This window comes from Bactrocera neohumeralis, chromosome 5 (genome assembly GCF_024586455.1).
Source record: "Bactrocera neohumeralis isolate Rockhampton chromosome 5, APGP_CSIRO_Bneo_wtdbg2-racon-allhic-juicebox.fasta_v2, whole genome shotgun sequence".
Taxonomy (NCBI): Eukaryota; Metazoa; Arthropoda; class Insecta; order Diptera; family Tephritidae; genus Bactrocera; species Bactrocera neohumeralis.
In genome coordinates, this window is record NC_065922.1 from 37,218,015 (window position 1) to 37,245,356 (window position 27,342).

Genomic DNA, 27,342 nt, shown 5'->3' on the forward strand with positions numbered 1-27,342 from the left:
ACCGACTTCGTCGCCTTCCATTACTTGATTCATTAGCATATTCTCGCCGATGCTGCAAAAGAAACGCACGAAAGAATCGAATTAAAAACACAAATAAAAAAGTAAAAGAAATTACCTGGCAAGTGGCGCGCGCTATTATGTTTCTGCCGCAGTTCAATGCCCCCATCGCGTTTGCAGACTTTGAAATATTATTATTATTTTTTGTGTTTTTTTTTATCGTTTATCATACCTATTCGTTGGCCACAGGCACTGGAATCGTGATTGAGCGCATTGTTTGCTGTTCTTTTTCTACTATTTTGCACGCTAATGATTGCAAACTATGCGCTTGGGATCGAGCAAGCAACCAACGATTGGTTAGGCCCACGGGCATATGTTAGCTGAGCGCTGCGCGCGTTTGCTGCTTTGATTTTACCATTGTCTCTCGCCAACTAAAGTTCAACAATCGATAAATTGTGACCTGTTGACGATAGCTTCTAGCTTCTGTCGGCAGTCAAGTCGCAGGCAATAATTAAAAAAAACAAAAAAAAAAAACGTTAACACCGAAGTATTACGAGTAATACCCTACACAGATAAAATAGTTTGCATACAAAGAGTTAATTTTGTTTTGTTGTTGTTGTAACGATTATCCAGATTCTGCTTGTGGGAAGCAACAAGTTAACTGTGAACAAATTAACTTATTGGTGGACCCAGGAAACGAGCTGTTTGCTGTTTCGACGGGTGCGGACCATGGGGAAAGAAGAGATAATTGAGTTGGTTGATTTGGCATCCAAACAGGTGATTAGTGTCATGCGGGGACTCGTTGTGTGCAGCAGCTTAATTTGATCGTTCAGTTTATATGACAGCTTTAAGCTATAGTAGTCCGATTTCGAAAAATTTCTTCGGAGATTTTGTGGTTGCCGTAGCTAATAATTCATTCCAAATTTCGTGAAGATTCCTCGTCGAATAAAAAAGTTTTCCATATAATAACCATATTTTGATCGTTCAGTTTGTATGTATGACAGCTGTAAACTATAGTGATCTGATTTCGGCGGTTTCGACAAATGAGCAGCCTTTTAAGAAAAAAAAAAAACGTGTCCAAAATTCCAGAGTATTCGACGTTAGCTTCTGGGTGTTATAAACTTCGCGGCCCTGTTCATCCTGCCAAAATTGTTCGAAAATCAAGCTTTTATACTTTTTATTAATTATACCCTGAACAGGGTATATTAAGTTTGTCACGAAGTTTGTAACACCCAGAAGGAATCGTCAGAGACCCTATAAAGTATATACATATATAAATGATCAGTATGTTGAGCTGAGTCGATTTAGCTATGTCCGTCTGTCTGTCTGTCTCTATATATACGAACTAGTCCTTCAGTTTTTAAGATATCGTTTTGAAATTTTGCAAACATCAATTTCTCTTCAAGAAGCTGCTCATTTGTCGGAACGGCCGATATCGGACCACTATAGCATAGTACAAACTGAACGATCGAATGCACTGTGTGAAAAACTTTCAATTTTACAAGATATATATTTGGTATATGTTATTTTCTGCAACAATGTAATCTCCGAAAAAAACGTTTTATACTTGTTTTTTAAAACAAATGCACCTTATATTAGCTAATTCTACAGCATGTAAAAGAGTTTTTTAAGACCATTTAAAACTGAAATCCACAATTTTCTATATCCGTTATACTGTTTAACATTCAATAATAGTTTAAGAATATAGTATTTGTATAGTGTTCCAAGCACTTATTTGTTGTAAATACTTAAATAAACAATAAAGACATTATACCAAAACTTAGCTCAGCAATTTCTAAGCCCATCACACTCTAAATATAGATAAGAGTCGACATCAATTGAAGAAACACGCAAATTGAATTCACTTGAAGTCTATCTGTAGTCAATATTTGTTATTGGGTATATTCGTACATATGTATGTGTGCACCTATTTGAGCGTCAGTGTAAATATGTAATAAAGTCGTGCTTTGAAAATTAGCATGTTTAGCCGCTAAAACCTACTCTCCTCGTATCTTTATTAGCTTATAACAGTCTATGCTCGTTTTGTATAACAATTTTCTCATAATATCTTTATTTAGTATTTATGCTCGGTTCATTGTGTTGCCTAGTGCACTATAATATGGATTATTGACTTAGATCATGTGTTGGTTCTTTATTGAAAGTGTTATATGTATGTATATATGTATATTAAAATCGATTTTATACATCAAACATAAAATGTTTTGTAGAAAGAAACTAAATGCATTAGGGAAGCTTCTGTTATAGCGATTTTCGACGTTATGTAACGGTAAATAAGGTACCATTTCAAAGAGATTGGCTCAAGTTCCGCCACTACATTTGTTGGGAGAAGTTCAAATTGAAGAAAAATGAATTGTGAATTTAGAAAAATAAATTTTTTGTTTTGTGTATATACACATACATACAAGGTTCGTTCCAAAGTATAAATGACTTAAAAAAAGAAAACTGAACACATAGTTTTTTCGGCAAAATCATATATTCAAATAGTCTCCTTCTGCTTCAATACTGCTTTTTGCACAGTCCAAAAGCATGTCGAACGAGTGTTTTAGCTCGTTGGCCGTGATGGTCGCCAGTAGGCAGGTGCAAGCCTTTTGAATGGCCTCTACGTCTGCATAACGCTTTCCTTTCATGAGCAAATGCATTTTTCCGAAAAGAAAGAAGTCGCACGGTGCCATATCAGTGAATACGGGGAGTGATTAATGGTTAAAATGTGATTTTTGGTCAAATAATCGTCCTTTGAATGTTAGATTCTGAGCAATTTTTGGTCGTCAGACAATTTGTGCGGAACAAACTGTGCACACACCTTTCGTAAGCCGAAATGTTCGGCCAAAATGCGATAAATCGATGTTTAGGAGATGTTCAATTCCATTTCCATGAATTTCAATGATGATCTCGGCTGATTTCGGCTGATTTTTGATGAATTCGCGCACAGTTTCGATGGAATTTCCGGTGAACGGATTTTGATTGACAGGCTCAACCACTTTGAAAACGTTGAAAAGACTTTTTTCGTGATTTTGGTCGGTCAGCAATCATCGCCATAAACTTGTTGGTCATCCGATCTGAAACATTTATTCGAAAATTTTACCGTTGCCTTTGAAATAAAAAATTTATGCCAAATTTTGTAAAGATATCTTACTAAATAAGAAAGTTTTACTTACAAGAACCTGATTTTGATCGTTCAAATGGATATTACTATTTCAATGAACACTGGCTGTATAATAAGTAAGCAATTGTTATGTAAAGCGTTTTTGTATTAAACCAGTCATATTAATAATTATTATTGCTAAGTAGTTCAAAGGGTCCCGGTGGTCTAGAATTTTCAAAAAATCGAATTTTTTTTTGTTTGATAGTTCGAAAGTATAGTCCTTTAAGAATATACTGTAAAATTTTTGGAAGGATATTCACATTATTTTATTTCTACAGGTAGCGCGTGGTCGAGGGGCTCAATGAATGGATGCTTTGTACGTCATTTATCTCAAAACTACTTTTTTCGGCGTGCCGTTGATGAAAAAAAAACTATCCATCCGAATCACTTGAAATTTTAATATGGTGTTTATAAGATCAATATCTATCGCCGGGACTACGATCGAATTTTAATTTTAAGAACTTCGATTTTTTTTTCGAAATGAAACTGGTCCAAAAATAGCTGCTTTCAAAATCTGAACTTCAAAAGCGCGATATTTTTTTTAATTTTCAATTTTTTTTGGTTGTAGTTCCAGCGATAGCTGCACTCCTAGTGATTAATAATTTATTTGGTTTTTATGTTTCAGATGTTCTGAAGAGTCAAAATCAACAACGGCACCGGGAGTTATTTTTTAAGATAGCTTTTTTTGGACGCCATTTTTAATATTGTTAAAAATTTTTTTATTAAAAAAAAATATTTTTGAACTTTTCATAAGTGTATAAATAAACTGTAAAAATTTTAAATCGATTACTCTTTTTTTAAACCTTAAAAAAAAAATTCAGAAAACACCCTTAATTTCAGCCGGGGTTCCCTTAAGGGGGCCTGTCGGTCTGTTTTGTTTTAGAGATTTTGTTTTTTTTTATTCTTCGACTAGTAAAGAGGTAGAGCTTTAAGTTTACTATCATTTATTAACATATATTCCGACAGTATAAATTTAAATTTTAAGCTAAAAATATTGTGTAGAACATGAGTTGAAAAAATGGGCGGAAGTGTCCGCTACGATTCCGGCTGATTGGCTTTTTTTACTAAAACAGATCAAGACATATTCGACTTAAGTCTATTCTTCCTACCAACACATATTGTTTAATGGGGTTTCTGAGAACTCACGATGAAAGTACTTCAAATTCGCAACACTAGCAATTAATTATTCAAGTAAAGTGTTCAACACTTATTGAAACCATTGAGCAATTAATTAACCCGTTTCATTTCACTTGAGTGACACCTTTCACTTACAAAGCAATTCTCGAAATACGCTAACCTCAAATTACGCACTGCAATTTGAACGAAAAATTATCACATACTCGTATACTTGTTTTTTTGTGTGGTCATTGCAATTAGTTGGATATCTACAGAATGGCAGATAAGCAGCCAAATATTGTATTTATCTAATCAAAGTAGTTCAACAGATAAAAGGGGAATTTGATCAGAATGAGGTAACGCAGTTTAAAAATGCGCCCTGTTTAAGCAAATGTGGGTCATGACCAGGCCCACTTTTGTCTAGCATTTTGTTCCCTAATATATCAAAAAACTATTCACTATATTTAAACAAAACTTTGGGTTAGTGTAGAGATATTTTTGAAAATAGATGACTTCGGTCTACATCTCTCTTTCGCGCCTAATGCTTTCCAGGTTCTGGAAAAATCAAATTTGACCTAGTTTTTTACGTTGTTTAGCACATTTCTTTATTATCGTCTTTACAATAGGCTCCTGACTAAATATGAGCGTACATCATACGGTCAACACTTATGCCAATTTTTCATACACTTGTTATAAGCCTCGACTGGGCCATCCCATTCGAAAGATTGTTGGACAGTTACGACGTACATATGCATAAACCCATGTCTCTTTAATAGTAATAATATGTTTGATGAATATTAGTTTTTCAGCTACATTGTCTAGCAACTTTTTTGCGACCTCTAGTGGACGTCGTTTTGGCGAAAAATTCAGGTTTTTTCGTATGAGTCTAGCATTGACACGCTTCATAACCAAAACATTAACAAATATGTGTTGAGTCGATCTATAAGAGATGTTGAGTTCCCCTGCTCTGATGCTAATACGACGCAGTCAAGCACTGTTAATTTAACTTTTTCCATGTAAACGTCAAGAGAGGAGGTGTTCAGACGACTCGCATGTCTTCGATGACTTCACGACCTTCATTGAATGCTTCGTGTCACTCAATTACTAATGTTCGAGATAAAGTAATATGCTTAAAAATTTTCTGAATAATTTTTAATGGTTCCATAGCCTTGAATCTATTAGAAACACAAAATTTCAAACAAACTCTATGTTAAATTTTTTTCCATGGTAAAATAGGTCAAACAGCCACTATGGAAATCAAACTTCACACGAAAATAAAAAAGTTTTCGAATAATATCAAATCTTTTTCTCGGAAACCGACTTAAAAATCTAGCGAGATTAAGCAACTATATACTATAGATTATATATTCCTCAGCTTACTTCTTAATAAATGGTAAATGAGGCAAATATTCTATATATTTGTTGAAATTTCCATAGATAATTATTATAATTTTGCTGACAGCGTCAATACATTGTCTCGTATGTATATATGTATGTATATTTAAAACAAAATTTTCAATATAACTCTTAGCTTATCAACGTCCGGCATTTCTAAAAAACACACACGACACACATTCGTTTATTTATTTGCGTTTGGAGTGAGTTAAGTTCGTGTCCGGCGGTCGTTGTTAGGTAGAGTCAAAAAAATCTGAAACAATGCTTTTATAATAATCGGTGCAAATCGACAAGCAATATGAAAGCTTTGAGTATATTTATAATAACGGGTGATCTAAGTAAGGTACTTTTTTTGACAAGTCACGCGTGAGTCGTGCCAAACTGTCATGTTATTTTTCTTCAATATTGTTTGGCATTTCATCATGGAAAAACTTACGCCTGAACAACGTTTAAGAATGGTTCAACTTTATTAAGAAAATTCACGTTCTGCAAAGCATGTGTTTCGCGCGCTTCACTCAACTTATGGTCAACATAATCGGCCTACTGAGCGTACTATTCACAACATCTTGAGACCCAGCATTTATTAATGGATAATATTCGACCGAATAGACCACGTCCAGCACACAGTGAAGTAAATAGCAGCCGTAGCTGAGAGTATACATGAAGACAGGGAAGTGTCAATTCGGCGCTGTTCCCGACAACTCGGACTGACGTATGGAACGATTTTGCGTCACGTCGAGATCTTAAATTGAAAGCGTACAAAATGTAGCTTGCGCAAGAACTGAAGCTCTTTGACCTTCCCAAGCGACATCGCATCGCTTTATGGGCTATTGAAAAGTTCCAAGCAGATCCCACGTTTTCGAGCCAAATTTTGTTTAGCGATGAGGCCCTTTTCTGGCACCATGAGAGAACATTTCTGACAATTCAGTTTGTTTTTATGGTATAATAGTTAGATCACTTCAAACGATAACCTTTTGTCCGGCATTTTAAGAAGACAATATCAGGTATTTTTGTCGTGAACAAAGCAAAAATTATTCACCAACTAATTGACAAAATCATTTTAAATACCGTTAAGATGAATAGTTAACGGTACATTACTGTTAAACGTGTAATACATGCTAAAGTAATGAAAAGATCGAATTGTGAAAGGCGTGTCTTGACACTAACAAAATTCATTAATATTTGTTTTTGTTGTTTTTTATTTGTTTTTGCATTGAATTTGCCGGTTTTTTTTGTACTACTTCCTAAATACTGTATGCAAATGTGACCGAACAAAAAAATAATTTAAACTGAAGCAAAAAGCAATATAATTTGCTATTGAAGGAGGTATTCTGGTCTAGAAGCATGAATTTCAGGTAATTTGTAAAGTGTCGTAAAAAAAGGCAATTAATATGTTTACCATCCATTTTTTTATTAGTTATTTGTTAATTTTTGAAGAGTACAGAAAAAAATTAAAAACTAAAAAAAGTAAAAAATTTCAAAAATTTTGAGCTGACGAAGTGGGCGGTCTCTAAAAATTTCCACGTGATCATACCCATGATTTCAACCCTCCTAGTTATCTGAAACCAAAAAAAAAGATTATTAATCTAGAATAATGTCGCAATGGCCGGAACTACGGAAAAGTGGGAAAAAAATGTTTCCACAAACTGGCGACTGCCTGAAAAAAAAGTATTTTTGGATCACTTTGTCTGACTGTTTCGAATTTTTTAAAAATAAGAAAAATAAAAATTTGGGGATGGGGCTAGTTTTGAGAAAAACGCGTTTAAAGTTTAGGAGACAATTCTGGTGAACACGGACGCCACGTCACAAAATCGGCTGTATCTCCGAAAATAAGTCGAATTTTGAAAAATCCTTCCAAGGTCATATTTTTGAAAGTCGAAACAAGATATGCAAAAAAAATCGATTTTTTCAAAATCCTAGACAAGAATACCCCCTGAAATTAAAAATTGGGTTTATTTTCCATGTGCAAACTCATTCCTGACGAACTGGCGAAACTGGGTCCAACTTTGAAAATGCCCAAGAACTGCAATATTAAAAATTTCATAATTGTTTTGCCTGTTATATATAATTTACGTGCTTAATCAAGCGTCATCATTTAGGAAAATTTTATTTTACAAATAACGTGTCTACTTTCTATTCGTATTTTAATCGTTTTCGTCGAAAATAAATATATTTGTGTATATACACACATATACATACATAAATATAATATACTACATAATATTATAATTCTAGTTGAAGAGGCAGCTAGGCATTGGCTTTGCCCGAGTGCAAGCACAAACATTAAATTAACACGACGAAGTTAAACAACTTTGTGTGAAGACTTTTTTGACCGCATCTTAGAGAGGGGGAGTTCTAGTACGAAACGCGATATGCTAATATTTTGTATAACGTTACTTCTTAGCTAGTCGCATTCTTCTATATTTCTCATCACTTTAGTCTCATGATGATTTATAGCTTGTAAATTCCAAAGCTAACATGCACAGTGGGTTTGTAGCTCAAAAAATTAAGAAAAATTGAAAATCAGATAAAGTTTGAAAATGCATTTATAAAATAATAATTGGAAATTTAGGTCTTTAAATGCATTTTTGGTTTATAATTTTTCGGCTTTATGCAAAAAATAATCGCTTATTTTCATATATTCAAAGCGGGTACCCCGCGAGTAAGTTTAATTTATCGACAGCAAGAGATAAATTCGATAAAGCAAGAGTTTAGCATTGTTGTTTTTGGATTAAAAAATTTAAAAAAGAGAAAATTTAACAATATTCCAAAATAAACAAGAAAATTAACCCTAAAATAGGTTACCATGCTTCTTGTTTTTCTCTAGCTTTACTAATCCAAACATTTTTTCCATAAATTTACAATATTTTTAACGATAAATTCTAAACTTACTTTTTTAAACCTTCGTAAAAAACTTTAATTTGTTTCTCGACAATTATATGTCCCTTTTCGAAAATATATTCCAAACTACAGAGTGACTTGTCCTTCTTCTTCTTCTTCTTAATTGGCGTAGAACCGCTTACGCGATTATAGCCGAATTTACAACAGCGCGCCAGTCGTTTCTTCTTTTCGCTACGTGGCGCCAATTGGATATTCCAAGCGAAGCCAGGTCCTTCTCCACTTGGTCCTTCCAACGGAGTGGAGATCTTTCTCTTCCTCTGCTTCCCCCGGCGAGTACTGCGTCGAATACTTTCAGAGCTGGAGTGTTTTCGTCCATCCGGACAACATGACCTAGCCAGCGTAGCCGCTGTCTTTTAATTCGCTGAACTATGTCGATGTCGTCGTATATCTCGTACAGCTCATCGTTCCATCGAATGCGGTATTCGCCGTGGCCGACGCGCAAAGGACCATAAATCTTTCGCAGAACTTTTCTCTCGAAAACTCGCATCGTCGACTCATCCGTTGTTGACATCGTCCAAGACTCTGCACCATATAGCAGGACGGGAATTATGAGTGACTTATAGAGTTTGGTTTTTGTTTGTCGAGAGAGGACTTTGCTTCTCAGTTGCCTACTCAGTCCGAAGTAGCACCTGTCGGCAAGATTTATCCTGCGTTGGATTTCTAGGCTGACATTGTTGTGGTGTTTACGCTGGTTCCAAGATAGACGAAATTATCTACAACTTCAAAGTTATGACTGTCAACAGTGACGTGAGTGCCAAGTCGCGAGCGCGACGACTGTTTGCTTGATGACAGGAGATATTTCGTCTTGCCCTCGTTCACTGCCAGACCCATTTTCTGTGCTTCCTTGTCCAGCCTAGAGAAAGCAGAACTAACGGCGCGGGTGTTAAGGCCGACACTATGTGTAAATACCAGTTGTGCCGATATTAAATGAACATTTCTTGTGTAAATGAAATACTAATTTTGAATGGGAAAGTAAAAAAAATGTATTCAAAGATTATTAACCATTGCTTTTTACACATTTTGACTACCTTTCTGTCAATTTTTGATACCATGCCAATGGAAATGTTCGACTTTTGAAGCAAAACAATCAGTAACCCAATTTTCGACTTCTGCGTAGGAATCGAAGTGCTGCACAGCCAATGCATGGCCCATTGATGCAAAAAAAAAATAGTGATCAAAAGAGGCCAAGTCTGGAGAATACGACGGGTAGGGTGGCAGCTCACAGCCAAGTACTTTGATGTATCCTAAACCGATTTAGCTTTGAGTGCAGGTGCATTGTCGTGCAAAAAATTTACTTTGTGCCCGTGAACGAGTCTGGTCGTTTTCAGTGCATGCTTCAAAATGGTCATTCGTTATCTGTATCGATTAATATTCACATTTTGGAAGCTCCTGATTACCACACTCATCTGATCCCATCGAACGCAGAGTATGCATTGCCTTCTTACCAAATCTATCTGCTTTTGCAGTCGATGTTAATGTTTGTCCCAGATTAACCCATGACATTAGTAACAATTCGTTGCAAAACTGATTTTCTTTCGTGTCTTTGAAGCAAAATTTTCACAAGTATTTTTTCGGGTTTCCATTTGTCTTTCATTCAATTCAATTTCGGTCTGAAATTGTTTGTTGTTGGAACATTTACCATGACAGTCATCAGCTCTTGACTCAAAGTATCATCTTCATCCAACATTGCTCGCAGTTCGGCGTCTTAAAACATTTTGTGTTGGTCTTCCATGTTCTTCAATTCTCACATCAAACTCGTTGACTCTGAACCGTCGAAACCATTTAAAATACCATCGAAAAGATCTTTTGTTCCCCAAACCTCTTTTTGCCTTTATCTCATTTGAGCCTAAGCGTCGCGTTAACGTCTGTGAAACAATACTTTCTGACTACCAGAATGTTATGAAAGGTGTTATTACTGGCGCTGTGTCTTGGATCTATGCTTACGACCCGGAAACAGACGGTCATACGGCCGAATATCGTGGCCTAGGTTAACAGAAGCCGAAAAAAACACGTCAAAGCAGGTCAAAAATCAAGGTTATGTTGACAATTTTCTTCGATTATGGATGGGTGGTGCACTCCAAATTTCTTACGAGCCGCCAAACTGTTAATAAGGAATACTATTTGAGTGTTATGCGTCGTTTGCACGAAGCGATATAAACATGAAAAGCGGACGGAATTATGGGCCGACAACTCTTGGTTTTTGCACCACGATAATGCACCGTATCATGCTGCATTTATTCTTCGTGAATTTTTAGTTTAATTTTCAACCACCGAAATCGCCAAATTTAGCTCTGACTAATCAGCAAAATCAACCACCGCTCCGGGAAAACTGTTTTGAGTCAATTGGAGGCGTTAAACCTGAATCGTTACGCGCATTGAAGGTTATTCCGGAAATTGACTTTAACAACTGTTTCGAGGATTGGAAAAAACCTTGATACAACTGTATTGGGACCAAAAGGAATTACTTTGAGGGGGACGACGAAGGTTTTGAGGAATAAATAAAGAATTTTAAAGTGATGAAGAAAGCAAATAATAGTAAGCTCACAGTAGTTTAGCTGACAAACTGATCGATCAAAATCAAGAAAAATATCATTTTATACGCTTTTATGGTATAAGCAATCCACCTGTGAGGGGTATGGTATAGCTTTAATACAGCCGAAGTTGACGTTCTATCTTCTTTTTTATATTTTTCAAACTCTTAATAAATTCAAAATAAAAATCCATTAATTATATATTCTAATTAATTTTTTACATTAACATTTTTTATTTCTCTCTGTTTTTGCAAATTTCTCTATCATATTTTGTAATAGGTTCTTGACCCTGCATCTTCCGATATGCGAAATAAATTATGCAAAATTTGCTCAACTCTTTAGTTTTTCATTCGATTGCCGATGCCATCCCAGTGTGCAAAACGAAACAATCTAAAATTCTCGAAACCTGCGGTTTCTCAAGCAGCAACAATGACCACACTATCTTCTTTGGCAATTAAGAACTAGTTTCGAGCTTAGCCAAGCGTGTATCTTCACCATTTAGCCTTGGTCTTGTTGGTTTTCATTGCGTTTATTTTTGCTTTTGTTTTTGTTTCTACAGTTACAATTTGGTGTGTAAAAGATTGGAAAGAAGCAAAACAAATGCGAAGATTAGTCTTAATTTTTTATGACTCTTATTTATTCCTCGCTACATTTATTAAATTTATATGCGTAAGTAATGAAGTGCTTTGTGTTTACTATTGTTTTTGCTGATTCACTTAATGTGGGAATTTTTTGCCATTAGATTTGTGGTAATTAAATTTTAGCCGCAAAATGCTTTTAAAAAATAATACGGCTACTTAAACAGCTACTTATACAAATTGTGTCGGAAATGTTGGCGAAGTTAATTCTTAATTGTCGAAGAAGTGATAATGTGAGGTAACAGGGGCGGATCCAGAGTAGAATTTCATCCGCCCCTGAGACGTAATGAGAATTTTTGTTCTATGCAAATTTGTTGAGTTTCCTTGATATTTTTAATGTAAAAAATAGACTCGGAAATGTTTCTTTAATTTCCTTGATCGGTATTCATACCGACGACCCAGCTTCAAAACCCTAACTTATTCAAGTGTTCGGCGCTTTTCCTTGCTTGAACTTTCTTAGCTCCTAATATTCTCCAAACAATTTTGAAATTTTCTGCTCAATCTATAAACGTTCCGGATGTCGTAGGAACATACCCTAATTCGGCACACATTTTTTAAGTCGAAATTCGATTAAATATTCATTATTCAGTAAAAGCTCTGACAGACGCTCCATTAAGCGGACAACTCTATTAACCTGACAAAAAAGCTCATCCCGCCAGTGTCCGCTCATGGAAAATTTCACTGTACCTGCCACTATCGAGGACGATAGATAAATAAATGAGGCTTGCGCCGCGATCTAAGGTCTATTGTGCCCTAAGGACGATCGAGAACGATAAATCGATAACATTTTTTCTAGCTAAGATTTCCTTGAGGTCTGAGAGCGGTTTCATTGATTTCAAACATTTTGATTGTAAGTTCGGAAAGTACTCCTTTTGCGCAGAGCTTTTGCTTACCCAATTGTTTCTTTATTAACCTTAGGCCCCTAACATTGCTAACTTTATATCCCTAAAAATGCCATATCCAATTATCCGATGGCTTTAAAAGTTAGATGTGATTGTAACATAAGGTCTAAATCCGATTCAGGTCAGATGTGTCAGGTCAAATTTGTCATTTCGAAGGTAATTTCGTAATAAAACTCTTCTTATAGAAACCCTCGTCCATATTGGCAAAAACAGGACAGTCGATTTCCATATTTCTCTTGAGTTGAGAATCATCCGCTATAGAGCTGAACAGATAGTAATCACTTCGTGCCAGATCCGGATTATAAGGCGGTTGCATATGCTCCCGGAGCTACTGGCGCGTCACTATCAATGTGTGTGGTCTGGTCTTGTCTTGATGGAACGCAATTTATCTTCTATTGGTCAAAGTTGGCAATTGCCTCTTTCACATTGTCCATCTGTCGACAGTACAGGTTCGAATTAAGCGTTAAGCCGTAGCTTATGGTTGGAGATATATTGCCAATCTCACCGAAAGTTCCTATCCGTCAATTATGGCTTGGCCACGTTGGCGCCGGCTCACCGTGATTCAACCACGATCTCATTCCCCAGTCGTTGTCGTAAGTGACCCATCTTTCATCAGCAGTAACCACCTAATCTGATCGAGGGCAATTGGCTGAGTAGGCAATTGAGAAGTAAAGTCCTCTCTCGACGAACAAAGTCCAAACTGTACAAGTCACTCATTATTCCCGTCCTGCTATGTGGTACATAGGCATGGACGATGACAATATCTGATCTGTCAGCGTTACGAGTTTTCAAGAGAAAGGTTCTGTGGAAGATTTATGGTCCTTTGCGCATTGGTAACGGCGAATATCGCATTCGATGGAACGATGAGATATACGACGACATTGACATAGTTCAGCGAATTAAAAGGCAGCGGCTACGCTGGCTAGGTCATGTCGTTCGTATGGATAAAAGCACGGACATTCGATATTTCGGACTGGAACGGCATCGACGAAACCACTTTTATCGAAGAATATTTATTACTCCATCTGTCCATCTTTGACTCGTGATCAAAAACTACTAAGTACAGCGATCGGAATTTTTTAGTATGAAATGTTATCTTTCTAACGCCATACAGCGTAACCCGTTTACACTTACATATACCACCTGAGATACAGACTACTAAGGCCATTATTGGAAAAATAATGAATTTCCTGTTACTAATTTTTCGCTTAGCCGAAATCAGCTTTTATCTAATGTTTTTAATATTTTCAAAATTTTCATGCTTTTTTTATCGTATTTAAAATTATCTTTAATCTCGCTACATCCGTATCGTTAATGTATAATTACCATTAGCTCTTTTAGCGTCCTTCAAGCCTTATTATCTACACTTTTTGATGTCTCCCGCTGTGTTTCTTTTTGTTTTTTGTTATCATCATTTTTAAAAGTCTCTTAGATCTTCTACTCCATTTTTCAATTTGACGTTCGGCAAATATTTAATCTCACCGTCGCCATGAAATTCTTAATGAATCGCCATTTTTCCATTTTTTATTAATTGCCTGGCTTTTTGCTTGTCCTTCTTACCACCCACTCCCCACCCGCGCCGTAACTTTATTTTTCAATCGCCATTTTTTTTGTTGTATTTTGTGTTTGTGTTCCTTCTGCTTCCTTAGCGACAAAAAGTTGGCCAAGTCAAATAATTTTCGTCAGCGTTCATACAATGAGCTAAATGTGTTTGCATACGCGTTGAAAATTTGTCATCCTTTCCTTTCGTTTCCTACCCTTCAGTTTCGTTTCGGCAGCATTTTATGCTACTCTTGCCCAACTCTATCGGTTGGATGCAAAGTGGATAATTAAAAATGCAGTAAACACTTGGCAAGTCAAGTTAAGCTGCAGGCCACTGAGTTGCAACGTTCCGCTCTGTCTTCTATTGAAAAGTCTTCGAAGAGTCTCTTTTTGGTTGGCTTTGCTTTTTGCGGAGTTTACATCCATTACGCATACAGCTGCACATTTTATGTTGGATTAATGATTCCGTTTTGGGTACCCTGTTTTGATAAAGCCATCGGTTGTCGTTGTTGTTGTCTAAAAAAAAACCTCCCGTTCGTCTGTTGTAGGCCCTGGAAAATATTCGCTTTTCACAGTGCAATTTGCTTGCGAAATTACAAATTTAACCACAGAATATTTTTCCATTGCTTGTAAATCGTAAAATTTCGCATTAGAAATTTTACTGCTTTAAACTCGTTAACTAAATAACTTAACGAAGCTTAACAATGTTATCTGTGAAATAGAAAATTAAAAAAAAAAAAACAAGAAAAAACGTTAACTTCGGCTGCACCGAAGCTAATATACCCTTCACAGATTACATTGGTGCCTTAGAAAATAATTTATACTAAATTTCGTAAATATATCTTGTCAAATGCAAAAGTTTTCCATACCAGCATTTGATTCCGATCGTTCAGTTTGAATGGTAGCTATATGCTATAGTTAACCGATCTGAACAATTTCTTCGGAGATAACATTGTTGCCTTAGAAAATAATCTATACCGAATTTGGTGAAGATACATTGGCAAATGTGAAAGTTTTCCATATAAGAACTTGATTCCGATCGTTCAGTTTGTATGTCAGCTATATGTTATAGTGGTCCGATATCGGCCGTTCCGACAAATGAGCAGCTTCTTGAAGAGAAAATGACGTTTGCAAAATTTCAAAACGATATCTTAAAAACTGAGGGACTAGTTCGTATATATACATACAGGACAGACGGACAGACAGACAGACGGACAAGGCTAAATCGACTCAGCTCGACATACTGATCATTTATATATATACTTTATAGGGTCTCCGACGCTCCCTTCTGGATGTTACAAACTTCGTGACAAACTTAAAATACCCTGTTCAGGGTATAAAAATGTTGCATACTCTCGCTACACGTGTCTAAAGTGTTATAGTTTTTCTCACCTAATGGTTTTATTATAATGGTACAAAGAAAAGAGAGACAACTCATATATCAGTATAGAAATGCTTGGAATACAGAGCGAAAAAAGACAGTTTAACGAGACTAGTTGGATTGTTTCATACATTGTGTCAAAAAAGTACCCGGAAATTGTAAATAAAACGCTAAATATTTAAATATTTATCAATATTTATTTTGTCGCCTTCAAAGTAATCCCCACCAGAGATTATATATAAATGTAAAAGATTTTTCCAGTTCTCGAAACACTTTTCATTAACACTTTTTGGGATTGCCTCCAGTTCCTTCAGCGATTTTTTTATCTCTTTCTTTTAACGGGTTCCATTCCGATGATTGTTGACTTATTTGCATGTCAAATTCATAAACCCATGTCTCATCGGCAATTATAATGCTCTCCATGACTGTAAGGATCGGAATTCGCACGATCAAGCATGCCTAAAGAGACTTGTTTACGGTACTCTTTTTGAAAAAGGTCAGCTTTACTGGCGAGAGATGTCGAGCTCTATAATACTTGTCTGACGATTTTCAAGCACCATATCTTTCACTTTTGAAATATTTTCACCAGTTGAAGATGTCGATGGTCGTCCAGAACGAGCCATGTCTTCAACGATCTTTCGACTTTGAATGCTTTGTACCACTCGTAGGCTTGTGTTATTGATAAAACTAAATCATTAGTAAAACAACGTATTTTAGACTGTTCAAGGTTCTAAATGTTTTACTAACCCAACTAGAGAAAACTTATCTGAAAGCAAACTTTTTGAAGTCCAGAGGTGACTCGATTGGAAAATAATGGAGTCTCACACAAACTTGTGATTATATAAAACCTAAATTAGTCATATTTTATATACGGTGGTATCCCTTCGACAAAATAACTCTATTTACCTGTAAATCCTTCAGAGAATTGTCGTAAATAGAATGAGCAAGTCCTTCGTCAAAAAACAAAAAAAAAGAATATTAATAATCGAAAATCTTTGTATTTTTTTTTCAAATTATTCTCCTTTAAGATCTATACACTTTTGCATGCGTTTGAAACAATTGTCGAAACACTTCTGTCACTGAGATGAGCATTGAGGTATCTCCGAAACATGTGTTCTGAACGCATCAATCGCCTCTGTAGGTATCGAAAAACATTGCTCTGAAGTGTTCGATATTCGATCTTGAAACACCATACACCTTTTTTATTTTCGGGCTCATACGCGATTCGAATCATCATCTTTCACTATTCACAGCACTGGGGACAACGCAATATTTTGTTTATAGTAGAAGCGTTATCATGAAGCTAAAGCCAATTTTGGTTCTTCCGCAAATCCGGGCGTTTCTGGCTGTTTGCTTCGCGCAACTGACGCATAGCTTACACGTAATTATTTTTTATTTACCGTAGGACCCTTTGGACACGATTGGCCAATTCTCTTTTGTTCTCCTCATTAATCCTTCTCATCTTCTCGACGCTCTGCGAATATTTTGTACCACCGATAATCGTTGCTTTTGTCCAAGCTAGCTTCACCATATGCTACAGTCGGAATGCGTCCGCGCGTTCCGCATATCTGTGTCGTCGTTGTGGCGAACTTTGCAAAAAGATCTTGACCTACATCCTTACAAGATCAAATTGCAGTAAGAACTGAAGCCGTTGACCACCAGAATCGTCGTATGTTCGTGATTTGGGCCGAGCAACAACTTGAAGATGATCCGGATTTTCATTGAAAAATCATCTTCAGCGATGAGGCTCATTTCTAGATGAATAGCTTCTTCAATAAGCAAAATATGCCTTATTGTTCAGGCAAAATCATTGCATCCCTAAAAAATTACGGTTTGGTGTGGTTTATGGGTCAGCGGCGTCATTGGGTCGTACTTCTTCCGTAATGATTAAGACCCGCACGTTACTGTGAATGGGAATCGCTACCGCTTAATGATAACCGCATATTTTTTTCCCGAATTGGATGATATAGACTTGGTCAATATGTGGTTCTAACAGGATGGATCCACAAGCCACACAGCGAATGTCAAACATCGATTTATTGAAAACCAAGTTTGGTGAACGTGTTATCTCACGAAATGGCCCAGTCAATTGACCGCCTCGGTTGTGCGATTTGACGCCGATAGACTATATCTTGAGGGGCTACGTCAAGTCTATGGTTCATTCCAACAAGCCAGCGACGATTGATGAACTCCGTACGAATATCGAACGTGAAATTGCAGCAGTAACGGTCGATTTATGCTTGAAAACGAATCGAATCGAATGTACTTGCACAGGAATAAAGAATTCCATTGATATCCCAAACGGTTTGTGTTTTATTTAAAAAAAAATTTTGTAACGCTTTTATTGAAACCCCCGCTATAATAATACAGACGTGTGTAAATTCTCAGATCGATATCTCAAAAAATGATTCTCACATTTACCAATAAACAATAGTCTCCAGTAACCCACTTAGCTGTGGAACGCACAGTTGTGGTTTCCGGTGTACATTTTAATCAATGCTTTGTGGATAAATTCGTTAAATTCTCCGAATTAGAAAAGTAGAAGATATCAACTGTATGCATGTTATCGGATTTTGCTCCTGTATGTAGTAATAAACACTTGGTCCATTTGCTTTCACCAATTATTGTTATTATGATTTTTTCTTTGAGAAGTCTATGTTCCTAACTCTCACTTGGAAAATCCCAACCAAATAATATCCTTCAGCTATGAGCTACAAAAATTCTCACAGTTCGAAAAGCACAATAACAACAATAAGCCACAAACCAGAAGAACCGTAATTGCAGTTACAGAAATGAAGTTATACACACACACACACTCACATACAATCGAAAACAGGAATCAGACAATGGACAGAAAAACTTGGTAGGAGATATAAGCCCATTTATATGCACATAACTGCATATGTTTGTCTGTATGTATGTGAATATGTGTAGTGAGTGAGTATTTAAAATTACTGAAATCCCTTAAAGCAATCAACAGACCGCCCAACGAACCGGCAAACCAAGCGGACGGACAGTGGCAACAAACCAAAGCAAGGCGAGCGACGGCAAGCCAAGCCAAGCCAAGCCATGCCAACACAACACGGTAAACACTTTTGTGCAATTAACTCATTTCGTTTTTAAGTTGCAATTTAACGTGAAATAATTGAATTTTCCTTTTTGGTTTCCTGCAGTGAACCTTAAAATCTGTCAGCCATTATTCGTTTGGATGCTTGATGGTTACACCACGCCGGCTGTCTGTGTGTGAGTGGGCGTGCATATGTGTTGAGCGTCAAAGTGAATGTGCATATATGCATTTCGGGATATTTTATGTCTGTATATGTGTGGGTGTTGTAGCTGCATGTGTGTGTGGACGCCTGCAGTTGAAGGCTATGTGGCTATGCAAGGATATGCGGCTAAGCTGGATGTGATGGCAAGTGGCGAGGACGCTGTGAGTGCACTTGTGTGCGTATGTGGCATACTCACACATACATATACCATAAGTGTAGATGTTAGTGTGTGTGTGTGGGTGTTTGTTTGTGTGACATATTCGTTACATTTGCAACATATGGATGTTGAAGCAAATCTGCTGCTGATGCTGATTGCTTCAATGCTCCGCTCCGGTCGGTCAACAGCGTTAACGCCCGCGCTCGGTGGCGGCTGCCTTGGTCGTTGGCTCGTTCGTTCGCTCACTAGCCCGACTAGCTTTAATGGCCTTAAAAATGTCAGCATGAAAGCGATGAAGCAATGAAGCTTTAGTCGCTGCCCGAGCTACTGTTGATGTTACCACCGTTCAAACTGTCATTACAGGCGATGGCACTGGTGCTGGCGTTGGCTCTTGCTGGTTGGTGTTGGTCCACTAGAACCGCTTGTGGGGTTTGCGACCACAGTTGTGGATGTGTACGTAGTTTGTGCGTGTGTCTCTACTTTTTTAATAAAATATCCAGCTGAGAGTGCAGTTTGTTGTAATGATAATGTAATGAAGCAATAAAATAATTATCTCGGCAATAATGATGATGTTGCAAATTAAGCTTGGAAGAGCGAGCGTAAATTTGTATGTCAAGGCGAATATAATAATGAATATTTATTCAAAGTATGGGGCTTAGTTTCTCAGCAAGTTGAATGGCTGAGTTATGCATATTCTTTCATGTGATATGTTATAATTTTTAAAGAAGTACGAAAGTCTCTGACTTTGAAGAAGCTAAGCACACATTCCAATTCCTGTGATGGGTAATCTCCACCGTTTTCCACACGAATGTCGGATTTTACTCCGAGCTCTAGAAAGTAGACACTAGCTGTGCATGCAATATCCCCTCATAAGTTAGCGCATTGTAGCAAGATCTAGCTAAAGTGTGTGGAAATGTTTTTGGGAACCTTAACGAGTTGCCAGTTTTTAGCTGAATTTTGTTGTTGTTCTAGCGACAAAATATATTTCCCAAATAATTGTGTGAAAAGCTGCCGAATTAAGAGTACTTGGAAATATACATCATCTGATCAAATCTGACTCGGACTGGTCCATTTGAACTGGCGTCTTGGTTTTTCTGGTTCTGTGTGGGCCATGAAAAAATTGAAAAAAAACAAGTTTGTTTGACATTTACAATGAAATCACGACTAAAGTCACCTCGCTGTATTGTTTTCCGTCTGAATATTTTATGTTCTGACCACACCCCTTGTCAGACCTTGGAAGACACTGCTTTGGTCTGGTAGACGGAAGGTGATTTTGGTATCTAGTTATGACGAGAATACACCACCTCCTACTTTGTTTTCTAGTTTTTATGAATCATAGAATTTCCCTTGTTGCTAGCGACTAATAGGGATGATTCTCTCTGCCTAATAGCTGACTTCGCTGTCATGTGCTTATAAATCAAGTCTGTTGGCGTTGTTCTTAAAGCTTCTCTAATACAGATACTGCCTGCTCTTTATCCGCTTTTCAAATGTTTTACCGCGTATTTCTTCTCTGTTATTTGCCACCATACCAATATGCCGTAAGACATATTCGTCCCTACAACTGCTAAGTCGAACCGACCCACTCGAGGCGTTACTCCCCTCTGGGGTATATCATATTTTTACACGTATAAAGTGTTGTAGCTGCTTTCTAAACCTTAACGTCTAGGTTTGACCACAGCGTTTGGTACCGAATGCCTCCGGAGCTGTTGCCTTTCTGGAGCCAGCTCGCTTTTGTACCCTGACCAAGCTTCGCTCCTGCCAGTCCACTAGCCCTTCTCGAGTCTTTTGTAAACGCTGCTCTGTTTGAGGCTATTATTAGTAACTTTTTCAGGTTTTTTCGGCAAGTAAGGCTATTTTATTATGGAGGGCGCCAGGTATCCGTAAGCTCCGTTCGAGACTGGACTATTTAAGGGCTCCCAGACCTTGATCCTTGATCCTCGAAAACTCCTCCGAAACGGTCGGACCGATCGAATTGAATGTATACACGAGCTTATTAAATATATATTTATCATAATTATTATATTTATAATTATCGAAGAAATAAAAATTTTAATATTATTCTTGATTCTTAAGCTACACTGAATTGTAGATATGTATTTTCATAACAACGAAGTAGAAGCCATTTGAATCGTTACCGATATTAAAGCCAATTTAAATAGTATTTTTTCGAGCCAGCGATGCAAATATTTTTCAAACGCCTAAAATTATGCTAAATATTTTTTAAAATAATATTTTGTGCATTTTGCATGTGGGAAGTTGAGCTCATCAAGTGTAGAAACTGCTATTTATAAAAGCCTTACTTATTTTTACTCTACCAGTTTTGGCTTTGTATCTGCATGTATGTATGTATGTGTGACTGCATTTGTATTTGTCGAGCAAATGTTATTTACGATGAAATTGCTGTTGTAGCTTAATACCTCGCGAAGGTAATGGTGCACACTTGCGCTGCATTTACGTGGATTAAACGCAACTAAACTAGCTGAGCTATGTTCGCGTGTACGTCGAGTGTACATATGTATGTATATATATACTACATATATAGCTATATATAAATATCTTGTATTTGCATCGCCATTCTGCAAGTGTAAATATGTATATGTATATGCAAATCGCTTCGTACTTTGTAAAGAAAGGGCTAAAACCTGCAGCTACATATGCATTTATGTATGTATGTACATAAATAGAAGCGCTTTGCAGCGGCAAATAGGTGTGCTAGTTAAATAAAAGCCAACGCGTCTAACAACAGCTGTACAAAGTTAACTGCTGCCGCTGCTGTTGCATGCAACATCTGTTGGATAAACGTGCGGAATTCGTTGGTGGTCATTAACTGAATTCATTTTCCACCGTTAAACTGTATTTACCTTCAATGGTACATACGTTTGTGTGGATATATGTATGTGCGATTTGGTTGTCTACACTTGTGTTAAAACAAATTGAAAAAGTTAATTGAGTTGTATTACTTACATATATTTGGGTACATTTTGGTTAATAATTATATTTGAGGCTGGAAAATGTTTTTTCTTTCATTTTTGGCGGGCATATCCGAAAATTAAAGGGGTCTCCACGTCGAACCTTCCTTGTGTTTGTTAACGTGCGTTTCTTCGCTGCAACAAGATAGTGGTCCAAGTCTATACTAGTACCTCGGAGCGTTCGCATGTCTAAAACATTGGGGACGTGTCTTCCCTCTATCACAACATGATCGATCTGGTTGGTGGTTTCTCGATACGAAAACAGCCAGGTTGCCCGATAATTTTTCCTAAGCTGGAATCTATTACTACAGATAACCATATTTCGGGGATCAGCGAAGTCGATCAGCCGCTCCTTTATATGGCCACTTTAGTAAATGCCACAAGGACCTACTCGTCTCAGTCCTTGTCCCGTCCATCGCAGTTTTTGTATGGCTGTGATGTCAGCTTTTACTCTTACGAGGACAGTGGTCGTTCTCAAAAGTGGGGCTCTCATCCGAGACTGTTTTGATATTTTCATTGGGGGTGTTTTTTACGTGGTGGGTCCCAAAACAAGCGCACAACCATAGGGAGGGATGATTCGCCTTCTCACTTTAGCTCGCCTTCAAACGGAATGTTCTCTGGCAACCCAAAGGATACTTGGTCTAAGACCGAAAGTCATGAGCTGCTTCAGCCATGTGTAAAAAAAAAATCGTTTCTGGCCACTCCCAAGTGAATGGCACTCGGAGAACTTTCCTAACTTGCGTGAACTTCTATTCATGGTGCCATCCTCGACATTTTCTTCTGTGTGTTAAATACACCCAAGTTACTTTATGATTATACTGGTTTCGATACTTGGTCACAGCGGTGGAAGGTGCAGGAAACTGTAAGGCTGATGAGCTTGCCAGAACAGATACTGCAGTCTCAATTACTGGGAATGAGCAGGAGCTCCGCTGGAATTTTGTGGTACACTACTGGACTGTTGGGTCTCAGTTCAATTCAACAAGCTGGTCAACTACCAGCAGTTGTGCAGGGTCCTTATAACCAGGGTAATAGAAACAAAGACTTACGCAGATTTTTGATAGATTCAGGGCGTTTTTTGCCAACACTACAGCAGTTTTTTTCCGTCTGGCTTTGAAGAGGACTGTATGGTACAAACAGCCTATGTGTGAATCCCCGCCATGTTGAGGGATCAGCTAAGCTTACCTAAGATATGCTCTTCTACATAATAAGAAGCTGTCATAAAAGGTAAGTTTGATCAAACATCCTTCTTGTATTATAATTTCTGATGTTCGGAGCTCCAACTGAATATGGGGCACGATCTTACGTTCCAGCTAAAAATTGGTTATGAATATGTATAGGCATCCACGTTTCCTTCTAGCGTAATACTAATAATGATATAAGCTGAGTCGAAAGAATATTCTTTGGGTTTAGGTTGGTATCACTTGACTTGGCTCAACAAAAATATCATTTAAAAGTCAGATGACAAAGTACACTAGTCGAGGAATTAAGGGTTTACAGGTCCGGCCTAGTCAAAATCTCTACTTTTACAGAAAAAAGTTTAATCTACAAGCATTCTGAAATATCCGAGTATATTTCTGATATTGAAAATCATCTGTTGCTCGAAAAAGACTTGAAGGTTCCCCGTACATTATAAAGTTATCCATTTCGAGGTTCTCTATTTTTTTTAAGAAAAAACACAGGAACTTCAAATTTAGTGGGGAATGTTTATTATCATTCGAAAGAACATTCTTTGGCATTTATTTTTTGAAGATTATCTCTTTCAAATGTTGGTTTGTCCGATAATCAACTCGTCTCCGTATGGAAGGTGGGTCATAGATGACGTCAACTTATGTGCTGCCATTTTTTGGAACACTACTGTAAGCGGTCACAATCGCGTATGCAGATAAAATTGTGACCCGCTGTCAGTTTCACCGACGCGCTGTTTCGTTTTCGTGGGCGTTTGATGGTTGGCCATTCTCATTTGGGTTGGTCGGATGTAAAAAGAGATTATCTGCTGCGTTTGTTTGCTAAGTAAATACATAAATACGTGATTTTTTTTTTTTTTTTGCGGAGTTTATTGCACATTTTATGTCTGTCGCTGCTGCTGCTCCTGCTGTTGATGTCCCGCTTTGTGTTGCTGTTGTTGTTGTGGTTACTTTAACTGCTGGCTACACCTATTATAATTTGCTAGCTTAACAATGTATGCACAAAGTTGTGAGCAGTAGTGAGCAGTAGCAGCGCTTCACTAATGCCGTGGAAAATTGTGGAAAATTACCGTAAATAAAAACGTAAAATCCAGTAAGCCGAAGTTCGTGTGGAACCAGAGGTGGAATACTCCCGGAAGTTTTAGGAAGATAAAGGGTAAAATATAGGGTGTTTTTTTTTGGTTTCGCGGAGTGATAGCTGTCAAATCAACTGTCAAAGTAAATATTTTGACAAATTGTCATGCAGAGGTTACACCGAAACAATATTAAAATCTTATGAACATTTACTACTACCCAAAAAATAAGGTGACATTTGATTTTAAACTGCGCGCGTCGAAGGATTTGGAGAATTATTTTTTTTTTTCTAGGTTGGTAGTATTATCAGTCGCATTTATGTCAAATTTCATGTCAAAATATTTATTAGTGTTTGAGATGCGTGTCCTTTTGTGAGCTGCTAAAAGTGAGTTTTTCGTTTTTTGCGATGTCGAAATTTGTTGAGCAAAGAATTTGCATTAAATTTTGTTTACGGAATCAATTTTCTGCTGCGGATACGTTGAGGATGGTGCAGAAAGCCTTTGATGATGAGGTTATGTCTAAAAAAAATGTTTACAAGTGGTATAGTGAGATCCAAGCCGGCCGTGAACGTGTCGAAAACGAAGAGCGTCCAGGGCGACCATCAACCTCAACCGACGAAGCCCACGTTCAACAAATTAAAGATTTAGTGTTGAAAAACCGTCGATTAACAATTAGAGACCTTGCTGATAAAGTTGGCGTATCGAAAGGCTCCAATACCATTTTGAAGGATGTTTTGGGCCTCAAGCGCGTCAAATCTCGACTGGTACCGAAAACATTGAATTTTTTTGGAAAAAAGGCGTCGCGTTGAAGTGTGTGAAACGATGCTTTCCGACTACCAGGATGTCATGAAACGCATTATGACTGGCGATGAGACTTGGATTTATGCTGACGACCCCGAAACAACCGATCAATCAAGCGAATATCGTGCCAAAAGAGAGCCGAGACCAAAAAAATCGCGCCAAAGTCGCTCAAAAATCAAGGTCATGTTGACTGTTTTCTTCGATTATCGTGGTGTTGTGCATTATGAATTCCTTCCAACCGGTCAAACAGTCAAGAAGGAATATTATTTGAACGTTATGCGTCGTTTGCGTAACGCTATCCGCCTAAAAAGGCCGGAATTGTGGAAAGACAATTCTTGGTTTTTACACCACGACAATGCACCATCCCATACTGCCCTCGTAATTCGTGATCATTTCGCCAAATACTCAACCCATATCGTTCCGCAACCACCCTATCAACCTGATCTGCCGCCGTGCGACTTCTGGTTGTTCACCAAGCTCAAAAGACCGCTCCGGGGACATAGTTTTTATACGATAGAGGAAATTCAAGCCGTAGCGAAGACGGAACTGAAGGCCATCCCGGAAGGTGACTACAACCAGTGTTTCGAAGATTGGAAAATCCGTTGGCATATGTAAGTGCATTGCATCGGGAGGAGATTACATTGAAGGGGATGAAATTGATTTGGAAGAATAAATAAAGAATTTTCAAAATAAATACAATGTCACCTTATTTTTTGGGCACAGTTCTAAGGTTTAGTTTCTGAGCGATAATTTTGAAGAGCATTTCGACCGTTCCCGCGACAGTCTGATCCATGTAACCGGAACGGACTCAGATTCTCAATAAGTACATCGGGAGACTCACCTGGCTCTTTTTAATCGAAAAAAATGTCTGATATGCAATAGTTTCCATGCTGATGGCATTCTTGGTTCATATTTTTTGTAATCTGGGGATAGAGGAAATAATTTAAAATACTTTGATAATCGGCGATTAATTTTGAATTCACTTGATCCCGCAACTGATCTCCAGGAGGACCTCAGAAAAAAAGGGTATCACGGTGGGGATGATTTGTTTGCTAAAATTATCTTAAGTCCAAAAAGCAAAAAAAAGACTTTCATCCATCGCCGTGAATGCCAGGATTCGGTGACGAAGTGGCCTTTATATGGCTACTGTTGTAAATGCCACAAGGTCTCAGTCCATTGCGCTTCTTGGATTGCGCTAATCTCAGCCTTTACGCTTCTGAGAACATCAACCAAGTGAATGGCGTTTAGAGAACTTTCCTCACTTGCGTGAGCTTCTACACATGGCTTCGTCCTTCGTGTAGTTAATTGTGAGCAATAAATGTGTTTGAAGACGAGATGTAGACCGATTTCATTTATTCTTGACACTGGTGAAGGGATTCAAAAGGTCGTTCTATGGGAAGTAGGTGGTATCTGATCTTTTTTTATATTTTTAGATTTATCAGATTTACATTTGGTGAGTTTACTCATGTAGTTTGTGATTTGTGGGATTCCAAACAAAAGTCTATGGTTCCAGAGCTGATAATCCAATCTTTTGTGATCTATAGGTCGGCCTACTACGTAAGATTTGTTGTTGTTGTTGCAAATACTTTTAAGTAGTTAGTAGTTCTTGACCGAATAAAAAAAGTGTGGGTGATCTCATGAAGACGCTTTGGGCCTTCATTCTAGTATGTACAGATTTTGTTGCGACAGAGCTACATTGTGCAGAGAGATGGATGATGACAACATCTAAGGAGTCAATGTTAGGAGTTTGCGAGAGAAACGTTCTGCGGAAGATTTATGGTCCTTTGTGCATTGGCAACGGCGAATACCGCAGTCCATGCAACGATGAGCTGTATGAGATATGCGACGACATTGACGTAGGTCTGCAAATTAAAAGACATCGACTACGCTGGCTAGGTCATGTCGTCCTAATGGATGAAAACGCTCCAGCTCTGGGAGTATTAGACCCAGTATCCGCTGAAGAGGAAGATCTCCACTCCGTTGGAAAGACTAGGTGGAGAAGGACCTGGCTTCGCTTGGAATCTCCAATTGATGCCAAGCAGCGAAAAGGAAGAACGACTGGCGCGCTGTTGTAAACTCTATAACCGAGTAATACACCAATAAAGAAGAAGAAGAACCTTACGAGCGGAATGGATAGACAAGACAGGCCGTCACTACGAAATCAAGTCAACTCTTCACTTTTATCGATTTTAAGTCGATAGTTTTAGCCTTTATGCTGTACTGTATTAACTACTGTCAGCTTCACAAAACTGTTATACCCTACGTAGCATGTTGCGTGGGTATAAAAATAATAATAAAAAGCGTTGCACCTGTCGCTTACCTC

General features: G+C 37.6%; 1 protein-coding gene across 1 annotated transcript in view; it reads left to right on the forward strand.

Moving 5' to 3' along the window:
* Positions 1-27,342, forward strand: part of LOC126759666 (uncharacterized) — a 55,102-nt gene that overhangs the window by 921 nt on the left and 26,839 nt on the right. The gene's annotated exons all lie outside the window — the stretch shown is intronic.